This window comes from Somniosus microcephalus, chromosome 5, assembly GCF_052327205.1.
Source record: "Somniosus microcephalus isolate GS21.2 chromosome 5, FLI_Smic_1.0, whole genome shotgun sequence".
Taxonomy (NCBI): Eukaryota; Metazoa; Chordata; class Chondrichthyes; order Squaliformes; family Somniosidae; genus Somniosus; species Somniosus microcephalus.
The window spans coordinates 107,226,123-107,241,850 of NC_140991.1; the positions used below are offsets into that span (position 1 = coordinate 107,226,123).

Below are 15,728 nucleotides of genomic sequence, written 5' to 3' on the forward strand. Positions count from 1 at the left end.
TTACCTCTGAGTCAAAAGGTTGTGGGTTCAAGTCCCTTTCCAGGTACTTGAGCACAAAATCTAAGCTGACACTCCAATTCAGTACTGAGGGAGTGCTGCACTGTCGGAGGTACTATCTTTTAGATGAGACGTTAAATGGAGGCACTGTCTGCTCTCTCAGGTGGACGTAAAAGATCTCATGGCACTATTTTGAAGAAGAGTAGGGGAATTATCCCTGGTGTCCTGGCCAATAGTTATCCCTTGACCAACATCACTAAAACAGATGATCTGGTCATTAATCTCATTGCTGTTTGTGGGACCTTCCTGTCCACGAATTGGCTGCCGCGTTTCCTATATTACAACAGTGACTACACTTTAAAAGTACTTCATTAGCTGTAAAGTGCTTTGGGATGTCATAAGGTTGTAAAAGGTACTATATAAATGAAACTTGTGAAAATGGGACAGCTTTAATCCAGTTCCTAGGGGTTTACAGTTTAAATGACTATCATTTGGCACTAATTTGGGAGCCACATTTAGAGGTACGATAATAATTGCTGATGTGGGGAAGTAGAATTGCTAAAGTGATGCACTAAGAGAAGGCTGTTCTAAGGTGGGGGTTATAAGATGTTGGAAGCATGGAAGGAGCTTTGCCCTGGATGTAAGCTATTGTGCATCAGACTCTTCTCAGTCTCAAAGAGTTCTTGAACAGTCACAACAGTGGTGAATATATCTTGTATATGGATCTTCACGCATAGTTGCATTTGATCCAAGTAATCTCCACATGATAATCTCTAAAGTGGAGATACGAGAATGATTGAAGGCAGCTTCAATTTTTTCCAGCATATTTGAGTCAGACAGAATAATCTGGAGGGCTTTCCCATTTCTCCAGATATTGACAAATGCTTCCATTAGGTTGTTTAAATCACTGTAGAATCAAATGTGTATGAGCTTCAGATTCCTTCTGATACTCTGACTCCATATCCGTTCAACAGAGAGATGTGATTTGGACAAACACGATTTCTTTACAGATTCCTTTGCAGCTGAAACACAGGATATATGTGATTATTTTATCTTTTAAAAGCATTATTTCCTTCTGTTTCTATTTATTTTTTTCTTTACCAATTTTCACCCCACGTTTCCTGAAGAAGTTGATTCTTTGCTTCAGTACCTTACCTGTGACTATTATGCAAGTGTGATATTTAAATGTGAATATGGGCAGCCTCTTCAACTACATAGGCTTTGCAAGCCCAATCCTGTCATTCCCTGTCAGCCAGACAAACACACTTCCAGCTGGGGTTGCTAGATAATGAAATAGAATGGGAACCATAGCCAGTGTTTGCACCACCCACCATCCTCACATGCCACCCCCCCCTCCCCCCACCGCCCCTTCCCACATAATCCAGGAGCATTGACTTCAATTGTAACACCTCTGTTGTCCACTTGGCTGAGGTCAGATTGCCAAGTCTGCACATACCCATCAAATCACTGGGAATGAGACAGGAGTATTATTTTCTGTTATTATTGTGAAACTGTAAATGAATAAAATAATGAGCTACAGCAGCATCCACATTTCTCTTCCCCACAGTGAAAAATCAACAACTCATTCAAATATCATAAAATAATGGCAGTAAAATTTACAAGAGATTGCACTACCATACAGAAAATAAGTAGTTAAAACCTTCTTGAGTACAAGACTCTTTATCCGATGAGGGCTAAAGAGAATTCAGCAAAAATAGAAATATTAATCAGTAATACAAAATGTGCAATGATGGGGTTCCAGAAATCGTCATTCATTTTCCAAATTCAAGAAGCTGTTGAATTCTATCAAATTTGTCTTTGAAGATAATTCACAATTTAATTTATTGATACTTTTTTAAAGTTCTGTAAAGTAATGTTCGGCCCAGGCACCTGTGTCAGCTCTCTGAAAGAGCTACTTGCTTAGTTCAATTCCCTTAGCTTTTATCTATAACCTTTTCAATTTTTTCTTTTTTAAATATTGATCCATTTTCTTTTGAAAAGCCATTATTACGGGTTCTGCTTCCACCACTGCTTCAGATAGCACATTCGATGTTCTAACAACCTTCTAGATATATGTAAAATATATTTAAAAACTTCTCCTAACCTTTTCCTTTCTTCTTTTGATGATGACCTTGGCCTAGAAATTCAGTTAAGGCCCGCCAGCAGGCTAACGCCCAAAAGTTAGCGCTGCGCGCGGAGCCAGTTGCGGCCGCCAGAAATTCACTTTTAGCGCCCCAAGGCGGAACCGGGCGCTGTTCCAAGGTGTGCCCGCCTCCGCTTGGGGCGCTGAAAGTGAATTTCAGCGCTCCAGCTGCCGCTGCGCCACCCGATGCGGTGCGGCAGGCTGGGGTACTGCAGGCCTCCTCCTTCTCTTAAGGAGGAACTGCCTGCAGCCGTGAGATCGCCGCTGGATTCTGCCGGCAAATGAGCCCGGCACCACGGAGAAGTGCCGGGCTCGCGGGAATCAGCCACCAATGCCGCGGGAGGGGTGGTGTAGGAGGCCGGGGAGGGAGGTGCGGGCAGGCGGCCGCCGAAAAAGCGGCCGACCGCACCTCCACCTTAAAGCGCCCCAGTAGCGCAGCAGTATGGCCCCGTTTTTCAAACGCTGTTTGCGGCCGCTGCAGAAGAGGCGGCCGCAACTAAATATGGGGTTTGGGCCGGAAGCGGGGCGGTACCGGGGCACTGCGCACACCGATGACGTCATCGGTGTCGGCGCAGCGCTACCGGCTACCGCCGCCATTACCGCAGCGCTGAATATCAGCGCACCCTCTTACACTGACGCAGAAACCCTCTTTGGGCGAAAAGTGGGCGCAAAGCCTACTGAATTTCTAGGCCCTTATGTTTATGTGCCCTAGTTACTGATTAATTGACTATAGAAATATAAGAACATTAGGAACAGCAGTCAACTCCATTTTCCCACCTTTGCTCCATATCCCTTACCTAACAAAAATCTAACTATCATTCTAGAAAGCTCCAATTGTCCTAGCATCTACAACCTTTTGGTTCCAATTTTCTACAACCCTTTGTGTGAAAAACTGTTTCCTGATTTTGCTCCTGATTGGGCTCCTATGGAAATAGTTTTCTCAATTTACCTGATGAAAGCCCAATGTTCCTACTAATTTTTTTTTGGGTGCGCGGCCCATTTAAAGGGCTGTGTGGCTCATTCAAATTTCCGCACATGCGCATTTTTTTCCATTGTAAAGCCGCTGAGTGGCCTGCGCGGGACCTCCAGACTGTGCTCAGCTTAACAGGAATATTGTCAAAGCCCCTCATAATTTTTAACATCTCTATCAGATTTCCTTTTAAACTTCTCTGTTCTGATGAAAAGAATCACAGATTCATAGAATGATACAGCACAGAAGGAAGTCATTTGGCTCCCATCTCTATCAAATCTCCCCGTAACCTTCTCTGCTCTAAGGAGAAAACCCCCAGTTTCCCGTTTCTCCACGTAACTGAAGTCTTTCATTCCTGGTACCATTCTAGTAAATCTCTTCTGCACTCTCTCCAAGGCCTTGACATTATTCCTAAAGTGTGGTGCCCAGATTTGGCCACAACACTCAAGCTGGGGCCAAACCAGTGTTCTATAAAGGTTTAGAATAACTACCTTGTCTTTGTACTCTATGCCTCTATTTATAGAGCCAAGGATCCTGTATGCCTTTTGAATAGCCTTCTCAATTTATCCTGCCACCTTCAAAGATATGTGTATGTACACACCCAGGTCTCTCTGTTCCTGCAACCCCTTTAAAATTTTATCATTTCGTTTATTTTGCCTCTTCTCAGTCTTCCTCCCAAAATGAATTGCTTCACACTTCTTTGTTAAATTTTATCTGCCATATGTCTGCCCATTTCACCAGTCTGTCTATGTCCTCCTGAAGTCTGTTACTATCCTCCTCATTGTTTACTCATTTCTGAGTTTTGTTTCATCTGCAAACTTTGAAATTATGCCCTGTATACCCAAGTCCAGGCCTTTAATATATATCAAAAAGAGCAGTGGTCCCAACATCACGGCACACTTCCATCCAGTCTGAAAAACAACCGTTCACCATGGCTCTTTGCTTTCTGTCCCTTAGCCAATTACATATCCACGCAGCCTCTGCCCCTTTAATCCCATGGGCTTCAATTTTGCAAATGAGTCTATTATGTAATACTTTATCAAATGCCTTTTGAAAGTCCATACACACAACATCAACCACACTACCCTCATCAACCCTCTCCGTTACTTCAATCAGTGGTAGGAAAAATAATGGAATCACTACTAAAGGAGAAAATAGAAGAGCATCTAGAAACCAAAAATATAATAATGAGTAGTCAGCATGGATTTCAAAAGGGAAAGTCTTGCTTGACCAAACTCATTGAAATTTTTGAAGAGGTAACAGAGAGAGTAGACAATGGTAATGCAGTAGATGTAATTTATCTGGATTTTCAAAAGGCCTTTGATAAGGTACCCCAAAATAGGCTGATGAACAAGGTCAGAGAATGCGGAGTCAGGGGACAAGTAGCAGAATGGATTGCTGGCTGGCTTCAGGACAGAAAGCAGAGAGTAGGAGTAAAGGGTAGCTATTCACAGTGGCAGAAGGTGGGCAGTGGTGTTCCACCAGGATCAGTGCTGGGACCACTGCTGTTCACAATTTACATTAATGATTTAGACTTTGGAATCAAAAACACAATTTCTAAATTTGCGGATGACACCAAATTGCGGGGGATAGTCAATACTGAGGAGGACTGCAACAAATTACAGGAGGACATTAATAAACTTGCAGAATGGGCATATAATTGGCAAATGAAGTTCAACACAGATAAATGTGAGGCATTACATTTTGGTAGGAAGAATAGGGAGGTCACTTATCACTTGGAGGGTGCGAGCCTAGGTGGGGTAGAGGAACAAAGGGATCTCAGAGTACAAATACACAAATCACTAAAAGTTGTGACACAGGTTAGCAAGGCCATAAAAAAAGCAAACAAAGCACTAGGGTTTATTTCTAGAGGAATAGAATTGAAAAGAAGGGAAGTTATGCTAAACCTGTATCGAACCTTGGTTAGACCACACTTGGGGTACTGCATACAGTTCTGATCGCCATATTATAAAAAGGATATAGAGGCACTAGAGTGGATGCAGAGAAGATTTACAAGGATGATACCAGAAATGCGAGGGTATACATATCAGGAAAGGATGAACAGGCTGGGACTCTTTTTTCTCTGGAAAATGAAGGCTGAGGGGTGACCTAATGTTTCTATTTGTGGGGAAGAACATAACTAGAGGCCATCGATATAAGATAGTCACCAAGAAATCTAATAGGGAATTCAGAAGAAACTTCTTTACCCAAAGAGTAGTGAGAATGTGGAACTCGCTACCACAGGGAGTGGTTGAAGTGAATAGTATAGCTGCATTTAAGGGGAGACTAGACAAGCATATGAGGGAGAAGGGAATAGAAGGTTATGCTGATAGATTTAGATGAGGAAAGATGGGAGGAGGCTCATGTGGAGCATAAGCACCAGCATGGACTGGTTGGGCCGAATGGCCTGTTTCTGTGCTGTATATCCTATGTGATCCTATGTAATTCATCAAAGAGCTCAGAGAGTCACAGAGCTCTCTCTGCATTTTCCATTGTAAACACTAATAAATTGAAGCTCACATGTGGGGTACGGAGCTGCAAAACATTATCACTGAAATGTGAGTTGACCATTGGAATATAATTATTGCAGGTAAATTTTAGTTGTGCCAGAGGATTTAAGAAATGGATGTAGCTTACCAGCCTCTAATGGCAAAAATCAAGTACTGCACCTGACGCTGTCGAGTTATGATTCAACAAAAAATGTTCTCCATGTGTCAAATATATAGTGAGGAAATGATTCCAAACAAAATTGGTTAGAACTTGTCCATGCGAACATTTAACATTTGTCTGAATCAGCAACCGTTTCGTAAAAGTATTATTGGGCTTTAAAGCAGCGAAGTAACAATGTATTTTGATGGGTTTCTAAACTGCTGCTGTTTTGACAGATTGACCCACTTGTGACCGAGACCTTCATAATCCTCGACTGGTGGTTTCATGCCTTGTGGTTATAAGGTCTTCCTCACTCAGAGAACAAAGTCTTTAGTTCTTTGTGTTTGCCGTTATGCAGCCTCTATTTGTTTTGTTTAGAAAATCAGTCAGTCGCGTAGGATAGTTTAATAAGTGAACACTTTACAGTTTATAAAATAATCCCAGTAGGACTGGCCCTTTTATTAAAGAATCAAATGTATTTCTTCAAAAAGGCTTAGGGACATCGTGGATATAGCCTTACAGAGATTCATGAAGGTAAATTTTAGAAAGTTAAAGATCACAAACCTTTTAGATCTGCTATAAATCATAAGTGCTTTCAGGCTGTTTGCTTCCAAAAGAAATTGTAGCCGGACTATTTTAAAATTAGGTAGAGTTATGTCGCAACTTGAAATGGGTCAAATTGTGGTTCTTTTTTTGAAAATAGGGATATCCAGGAATATTTTTATTGCATGCTGCTTCCTGTTTTAGTGATACGATGCTGATAAAGACCGACCTAGATTTTTGTATGGATACTTTTTCCCCTTCCTTTCTTTGTCCTTCCTGGACCTTCTATCCTTGGGAGGGTGATCGGGTAAGCTGCTCTCGGGCATCTGCCATTGCTGTTCAGGTTGACTGTCTGATTTTTCCTCATTCGCTAATGACCAGAAATTGAGAACAGACAAATGAGAATGGCCAACATCATCATCAACAACAACAACAATTTGCATTTCTTTAGCACCTTTAACGTAGTAAAACACCCCAAGGTGCTTCACAGGAGTGTCATCAAACAAAATTTGACACCGAACCATATAAGGAGATATTAGAACAGGTGAACAAAAGCTTGGTCAAAGTCATAGGTTTTAAAGGGCATCTTAAAGGAGGTGAAAGAGGTAGAGAGGTTTAGGGAGGAAATTCCAGAGCTTTGGGCCCAGGCAGCCGAAGGCACGGCCACCAACCGTGTAGCGAAGAAAATTGCAGATGCACAAGAAGTCAGAATTGGAGGAGTGCAGAGATCTTCGAGGGTTGTAGGGCTGGAGGAGGCTGCAGAGAAAGGGAGAGGCAAAGTCATGGAGGGATTTGAAAAAGTGGTGCACCAGTAGTGGAGGGAGTGAATGTTTAAGGTGATGGATGGGCTGCCAATCAAGTGGGCTGCTTTGTCCTGGATGGTGTCGAGCTTCTTGAGTGTTGTTGGAGCTGCACTCATCCAGGCAAGTGGCGAATATTCCATCACACTCCTTACTTGTGCCTTGTAGATGGTGGAAAGGATTTGGGGAGTCAGGAGGTGAGTCACTCGCCCAAAATAACCAACCTCTGACCTGCTCTTGTAGCCACAGTATTTATGTGGCTGGTCTAGTTAAGTTTCTGGTCAATGATGAATCCCAGGATGTTGATGGTGGGGGGGTTTGACAATGTTAATGCCATTGAATGTCAAGGGGGCATGGTTAGACTCTCTCTTGTTGGAGATGGCCATTGCCTGGCACTTGTGTGGCACAAATGTTACTTGTCACTTATCAGCCCTTATGATGGATGGAAGGTCATTGATAAAGCAGCTGGAGATGGTTGGGCCTAGTACACTGCCCTGAGGAACTCCTGCAGCAATGTCCTCCAGTTGAGATGATTGGCTTCCAACAACCACAACCACCTTCCTTTGTGCTAGGTATGACTCCAGCCAGTGGAGAGTTTTCTTCCTGATCCCCACTGACTTCAGTTTTACTAGGGCTCCTTGGTACCACACTCGGTCAAATGCTGCCTTGATGTCAAGGGCAGTCACTCTTACCTCACCTCTGGAATTCAGCTCTTGTTCATGTTTGGACCAAGGCTGTAAACTAATTTGGCAGCAGGATATGGCATTAGAAAGGAGAAGCAAAATGCACAATGGATGGCGAGAGAAAGATAGCACTAGAGTAAGAATTACTAAGGTATTAGGTGGGGTCAGATTAAGAGAGAATACAAGACGGTCTAAGGGAGGTTTGCATGTGTGTAGATGCACAAAGCATGGTAAATAAGGTTGGTGAGCTGCAGGCGCAAATAGCCCCATGGGAATATGATGTCGTGGCGATAACGGAGACCTGGCTCAAAAAAGGACAAGATTGGGTTTTAATTATTCCTGGATATAAGGTGTTCAGGAAAGATAGGGAAGGAACGAAAGGAGATGGGGTGGCAGTATTGGCTAAGGAGAATGTTACAGTGCTGGAGAGAGAGGATATCCTGGAGGGGTCAAGGACAGAATCTATTTGGTTAGAGTTAAGAAATAATAGAGGTGCCATTACACTACTAGGTGTATTCTATAGCCATTAGCCACCAACTAGTGGGAAAGATATAGAGGAGCAAATTTGCAGGGAAATTACAGAGAGGTGCAAGAACTATAGAGTAGTAATAATGGAGACTTCAATTATCCTAATACAGACTGGGATAATAATAGTGTAAAGGGCAGAGATGGGGAAGAATTTTTGCAGTGTGTTCAGGAAAACGTTCCTGATCAGTACATTTCTGGCCTAACGAGGAAGGAGGCATTGCTGGATCTGGTTCTGGGGAATGAGATGGGTCAAATGGAGCAAGTGTCAGTAGGGGAACATTTAGGGAACAGTGATCATAGTATCATAAGGTTTAGATTAGCTATGGAAAAGGACAGGGAGCAATCTAGAGTAAAAATACTTAATTGAAGGAAGGCAAATTTCATTGGGTTGAGAACGTATCTGGCCCGGGTAAACTGGAATCAAAGATTGGCAGGCAAAACTGTAATCGAACAATGGGCTGCCTTTAAAGAGGAGATGGTTCGGGTACAGTTGAAGTACATTCCCACGAAGGGGAAAGGTAGGGCAACTAAAACCAGAGCTTCCTGGATGACGAAAGAGATAAAGATTAAGATGAAGCAGAAAAAGGGCATGTATGACAGATGTCTGGTTGAGAATACAAGTGAGAATCAGGCTGAATATAGAAAGTTCAGAGGGGAAGTGAAAAAGAAAATAAGAGGGGCAAAGAGAGAGCATGAGAATAGATTGGCAGCTAACATAAAATGGAATTCAAAAGTCTTCTATAGTCATAGTAAGAAGAGGGGTGGGGCCAATTAGAGACCAAAAAGGAGACCTACGCATGGAGGCAGAGGACATGGCTGAGGTACTAAATGAGTACATTGCATCTGTTTTCACCAAGGAAGAAGATGCTCTAAAGTCACAGTGAAAGAGGAGGTAGTGGAGATACTTGATGAGATAAAAATTGATAGAGGAGGTACTAGAAAGACTGTCTGAACTTAATATTGATAAGTCACCAGGAGCAGTCACTAGGATGATGAGGGAGGAAATCGTGAAGGTGCTGGCCACAATCTTCCAATCCTCCTTAGGTACGGGAGTGGTGCCAGAGGACTGGAAAATTGCAAATGTTACACCCTTTTTCAAAAAAGGGTGTAAAGGTAAACCGAGCAACTACAGGCCAGTTAGTTTAACCTTGGTAGTGGGGAAGCTTTTGGAAATGATAATCAGGGACAAAGTTAACAGTCACCTGAACAAGTGTGGATTAATTAAGGAAAGTCAGCACGGATTTGTTAAAGGCAAATCATGTTTAACTCATTTGATTGAGTTTTTGATGAGGTAATAGAGAGGGTTGATGAGGGCAATGTGGTTGACATGGTGTATATGGACTCCCAAAAGGCGTTTGATAAAGTGCCACATAATAGGTTTACCAGCAAAGTTGAAACCTATGGAATAAAAGTGACAGTGGCAGCATGGATACGAAATGGGCTAAGTGACAGGAAACAGAGAGTAATGGTGAACAGTTGTTTTTCAGACTGGAGGAGTTATACAGTGGTGTTCCCCAGGGGTCGGTACTAGGACCACTGCTTTTCTTGATGTAATTTAATGACTTCGACTTGGGAGTACAGGGCACAATTTGAAAATTTGCAGTAAACACTAAACTTGGAGGTATAGTGAACAGTGAGGAGGACAGTGATAAACTTCAAGTGGACATAGACAGGCTGGTGAAATGGGCGGACATGTGGCAGATGAAATGTAATGCAGAAAAGTGCGAAGTGATACATTTTGGTAGGAAGAATGAGGAGAGGACATATAAACTAAAGGGTACAATCCTAAAGGGGGTGCATAAACGGAGAGACCTGAGGGTACATGTACACAAATCATTGAAGGTGGCATGGCCGGTTGAGAAAGTGGTTAAAAAAGCATGCGAGAAACTGGGCTTCATAAATAGAGGCATAGAGTACAAAAGCAAGGGAGTTATGATGAACCTTAATAAAACACTGGTTTGTCCTCAACTGGATTATCGTGTCCAATTCTGGGCACTGCACTTTAGGAAGGATGTGAAGGCCTTAGAGAGGGTGCAGAAAATATTTACGAGAATGGTTCCAGGGATGAGGGATTTCAGTTACGTGGATAGACTAGAGCAACTGGGGTTGTTCTCCTTAGAGCAAAGAAGGTTGAGAGGAGATTTGATGGAGGTGTTCAAAATCATGAGGGGTCCAGGCAGAGTAGATAGAGAGAAACTGTTCCCATTGGCAGACGGGTTGAGAACCAGAGGACACAGATTCAAGATGATTGGCAGAAGAACCAAAAGCGACATAAGGAAAAAAAATTTACACCACGAGTGGTTAGGATCTGGATGCACTGCCTGAAAAGGTGGCGGAGACAGACTCAATTGTGGCTTTCAAAAGGGAATTGGATAAGTACCCGAGGGGAAAAAATTTGCAGGGCTACGGGGAAAGGGCAGGGGAGTGGAACCAGCTGAAGTGTTCTTGCAGAGAGCCCGCACGGGCTTGACAGGCCGAATGGCCTCCTTCTGTGCTGTAACCATTCTATGATTCTATGATTCTGTGATTCTATGAGGTCTGGAGCCGAATAGTCCTGGTGGAATCTGAACTGAGCATTGGTGAGCAAGTTATTGGTGAGTAAGTGCCGCTTGATAGCACTGGAGATGACACCTTCTACCACTGGAGGGGTGGTTATTGGCTGGATTAGATTTGTCCTGACTTTTGTGGGAAGGATTTAGCTGGACAATTTTCCACTTTATCAGGTAGATGCCAGTGTTGCAGCAGTACTGGAACAGCTTGGCTAGCAGCACAGCTGATTCTGAAGCACAAGTCTTCAGCGCCACAGCTAGGATGTTGTCGGGGCCCATAGCCTTTGCTGTATCCAATGCACTCAGCCGTTTTGTGAATCGAATTGGCTGAAGACTGGAATTTGTGATGGTGGGGACCTCTGGAGGAGGATGAGATGGATCATCCACTCAGCACTTCTGGATTAAATTGGTTGCGAAAGCTTCAGCCTTGTCTTTTGCACTCACGTACTGGGCTCCACCATCATTGAGGATGGGAATATTCATGGATCCTCCTTCCATTAGTTGTTTAATTGTCCACCACCATTCACGACTGGATGTGGCAGAACTGCAGAGCTTTGATCTGATCTGTCGTTTGTGGGATCGCATAGTTCTGTGTCTAGCATGTTGCTTTCACTGTTTAATATCCTGTGTTGTAGCTTCACCAGGTTGTTACCTCATTTCAGCTATGCCTGGTGCTGCTCCTGGCATGCTCTTGTACACTCCTCATTAAACCAGTGTTGATCGCCTGGCTTGATGGTAATGTTAGAGTAAGGGATATGTCTGGCCATGAGGTTACAGATTGTGGTGCAATACAATTCAGCTGCTGCTGATGGCCCACAGCACTTCATGGATGCCCAGTTTTGAGCTGCTAGATCTGTTCTTAATCTATCTCATTTAGCACAGTTGTAGTGCCACACAACATGATGGAGGGTGTCCTCAGTGTGAAGATGGGACTTCGTCGCCACAAGGGCTGTGTGGTGGTCACTCCTACCAATATTGTCATGGACATATGCATCTGCGACAGGTAGATTGATGATGACTAGGTCAAGTAGATTTTTCACTCGTGTTGGTCCTCTCACCATCTGCCACAAGCCTAGCCTGACAGCTAAGTCCTTCAGGACTCAGCCTGCTCGATCAGTGGCGATACTACCAAGCTACTCTAATGGACATTGCATTCCCTCACCCAGAGTACATTCTGTGCCCTTGTTACCCTCCTTGCTTCTTCTAAGTGGTGTTCAACATGGAGGAGTACTGATTCATCAGCTGAGGGAGGGCGGTAGGTGGTAATCAGCAGGAGGTTTCCTTCCTCGTGTTTGACCTGATGCCATGAGACTTTATGGGATCCAGAGTCAATGTTGAGGACTCCCAGGACCACTCCCTCCTGACTGTATACCACCTGTGATGGGTCTGTCCTGCCGCTGGGACAGGACATACACCGGGATGGTGATGGAGGAGTCTGGGACGTGGCTGATGGGTCCGATTCTGTGAGTATGACTATGTCAGATTGTTGCTTGACTGGTTTGCAGCACAACTTTCCACAAGCTTAAGAACGGTGAGGACTGGGCACTTAATATTCAAGGGTACAAGTTGTTCAGAAAAGATAGGGAAGGAAAAAAAGGGAGGTGGGGTGAAAAAGGGAGGTGGGGTGGCAGTGCTGATTAAGGAAGACATTGTAGTGTTGGAAAGGGAGGATGTTCTTGAGGGGACAAGGACAGAATCCATTTGGTTAGAGTTGAGAAGCAAAAGGGTATGATCACGCTATTGGGGTTATTCTACAGGTCTCCAAATTGCGAGAGGGAGGTAGAGGAGCAAATCTGCAGGGAAATTGCAGAGATATGCAAGAGCTATAGCGTGGTGATATTGGGGGACTTTAATTATTCAAATATCAATTGGGATAATGCTAGTGTAAAAGGAAAGGAGGGGGAGGAATTTCTGAAATGTGTTCAGGAGAATTTCCTTGACCAGTATGTCCTTGGCCCAACTAGGAAGGAAGCATTGCTGGATCTAGTGCTGGGGAATGAGGTGGGTCAGGTCGACCAAATGTCTGTGGGTTAACACTTGGGTACGAGTGATCATCGTATCATAAGATTCAGATTAGCAATGGAGAGGAGCAAGGAACAACCTAGAGTGGAACTTCTAAACTGGAATAGGGCTAACTTCAATGGGATGCAAAAGGATCCAGCCAGAGTAAAATGGAACCAAAGAATGACAGGAAAAACTGTAACGGAACAATGGATGATCTTTAAGGTGGAGATGTTCCAAGTACAGGTTAGGTACATTCCAACAAGAGGGAAGGGTAAGGGAACCAAAGTGAGGGCTCCTTGGATGACGAGGGAGATAGAGAAGAAGATGAAACAAAAAAAGAGGGTGTATGATGAATGTCACGTGAATTCTTCAAGGGAGAACCAGACCAAACACAATAAGTTGAGAGGGGAAGCGAAGATGAAAATAAGATTGGCAAAGAGAGAATATGAGAGTAGAATGGCGGTTAACATAAAAGGGAACCCAAAAATCTTCTACCGGCATGTAAACAGTAAGCAGGTAGTAAAAGGCAGGGTGGGGCCTATTAGGGACAAAGAAGGTGATATATACTTAGAGGCGCAGGACAAGGCAAGATTACTCAATGAGTACTTTGTATTGGTGTTTACTAAGGGTATGTACGCTGACAAAATATCAGTAGAAGTGGAAAAGGTAGAAGCAATGGAAGGGGTGAAAATTGATAGACAGGTGTACTAGAAAGGCTGGGTATGCTTAGAGTGGATAAGTCACCTGGTCCAGATGGCTTGCATCCCAGGTTGCTAAGGGAATTGGGGGAGGGGATAGCGGAAGGGCTTGCCATAATTTTCCGATCTTCCCTAGAATCGGGGGAGGTGCCTGAGGATTGGAAAGTGGCAAATGTAAAACTATTGTTCAAGAAAGGGTGTAAGGACAATCCTAGTAACTACAGGCCGGTCAGTTTAACAGATTTATTTAATTGTGTTTTTTTTAAACTGAATTCAAATGATGGGAGTTGAACTCTGGATGACTAGTCCAGTAACATAAGCGCTACACTGCTGTACCCGTTTATGTTGATATTGTGTCAGCTGGGCTTGGTTGGTCTCACTTTCCGAGTCAGAAGGTTGTGGGTTGCTGTCTAGTTTCAGGACTTGATCTAGGCTGACGCTGCAGCCGAGTACTGAAGGCAAGGTTCTTCGAATGAGGTGTTAAAATGATACACAGTGTACCTGTGCCAGTGGTTGAGGTGAATGTTGAAAGTTCCCATTCGACGTACAAAAATGGCGGCTAGATTTGCCAACACAACAGCCACTGCACTTGAAATTAATTTAATGGCCCAGAAATTCGGCTCTCCCCGGGTGAGTACACACGGGGTACTCACTCGTAGGCCGAATGGAAGTGCGGGTTTCCTGCATGCACTGCGCATGCGTGGGAAACCGGCACTTCCGATCCTCTGAACAAAGGGGTTCAGAGGTCGAACGCGCACGCAGGGGAGGCTGCGCGTGCACTTTGAACTTAAGTTTTTTTTTACAGGTTTTCATGCGAGGTTAAGCCTGTTGGATTTACACATTTAAAAAGCAGGCGTAAGGCCTGCTTTTTACAAGGTAAGTGGTCAATTAATTAAAATTAAAACATTTTTTCCACAGGTTTATTATTTTTAAATACTTTAAAGCAAGGTAAGTTTATTTTTAGCCCCGTTTTTTTATAAAATTCTTTTTTTCAAAAATTTAAATTATTGTTTAAAATAGTTATTTAATGTAATTTGTAGTTTATTGAAAAAGTGTGATTTTTTAAAAAGTTTATTTGAAGGTTTAATGCTATTTTGAGGCCCGTAGTATTCATAAGTTTAGACAGGTCTTCCTGTCAATCTTATGAATGGGCTTTTCCCTCCTCCGATTGGCTGCCCATGGCTCACATGATCCCAGGGGACGCATCGCACTAACTACGCCCCTGGGACACGCAAGCACAGCGCGCCGGCAGCTGGGCCAGGCCCCGGAGCGGAATTCCACGGGGCCCTACAGCTCAACTGCCGGCGCGCAAGGTAAGTGCAGGTCGGGGGCCATTGTTTGCAAAGTACTTCAAGTCATTTTTGAGAATTATGAAATGACATACATCGGATTACATAGGATATATGTCACAGAAACAGGACATTCGGCCCAACCAGTCCATGCTGGTGTTTATGCTCCACTCGAGACTCCTCCTGTCTTTCCTCATCTAAATCTATCAGCATAACCCTCTATTTCCTTTTCCCTCATATGTTTGTCCAGCCTCCCCTTAAATGCATCTATACTATTCGCTTCAACCACTCCCTGTGGTAGCGAGTTCTACATTCTCACCACTTTTTGGGTAAAGAAGTTTCTTCTGGATTGCCTATTGGATTTCTTGGTGACTATCTTATATTGATGGCCTCTAGTTATGCTCTTCCCCACAAGTGGAAACATTCTCTCTGTTTCCACTTTATCAAAACCTTTCATAATTTTAAAGACCTCTATTAGGTCACCCCTCAGCCTTTTTTCAAGAAAAAAGAGACCCAGCCTGTTCATCCTTTCCTGATATGTATACCCTCGTAATTCTGGTATCGTCCTTGTAAATCTTATCTGCACCCTCTCCAGTGCCTTTATATCCTTTTTATAATATGGCGACCAGAATTGTACGCAGTACTCCAAGTGTGGTCTAACCAAGGTTCAATACAGGTCTGGCATAGCTTCCTCCTTTTCAATTCTATCCCTCTAGAAATAAACCCTAGTGCTTGGTTTGCTTTTTTTATGGCCTTGCTAACCTATGTTGCAACTTTTAGTGATTTGTGTATTTGCACTCGGGGATCCCTTTACTCCTCTACCCAACCTAAACTCGCACCCTCCAAGTAATAAGTGACCTCCTTATTCTTCCTAC

General features: G+C 43.5%; 1 protein-coding gene across 1 annotated transcript in view; it reads left to right on the top strand.

The window, feature by feature from the left end:
- LOC147117257 (contactin-associated protein-like 2) overlaps window positions 1-15,728 on the top strand; it is a 1,950,749-nt gene that overhangs the window by 444,167 nt on the left and 1,490,854 nt on the right. The window lies entirely within an intron of this gene.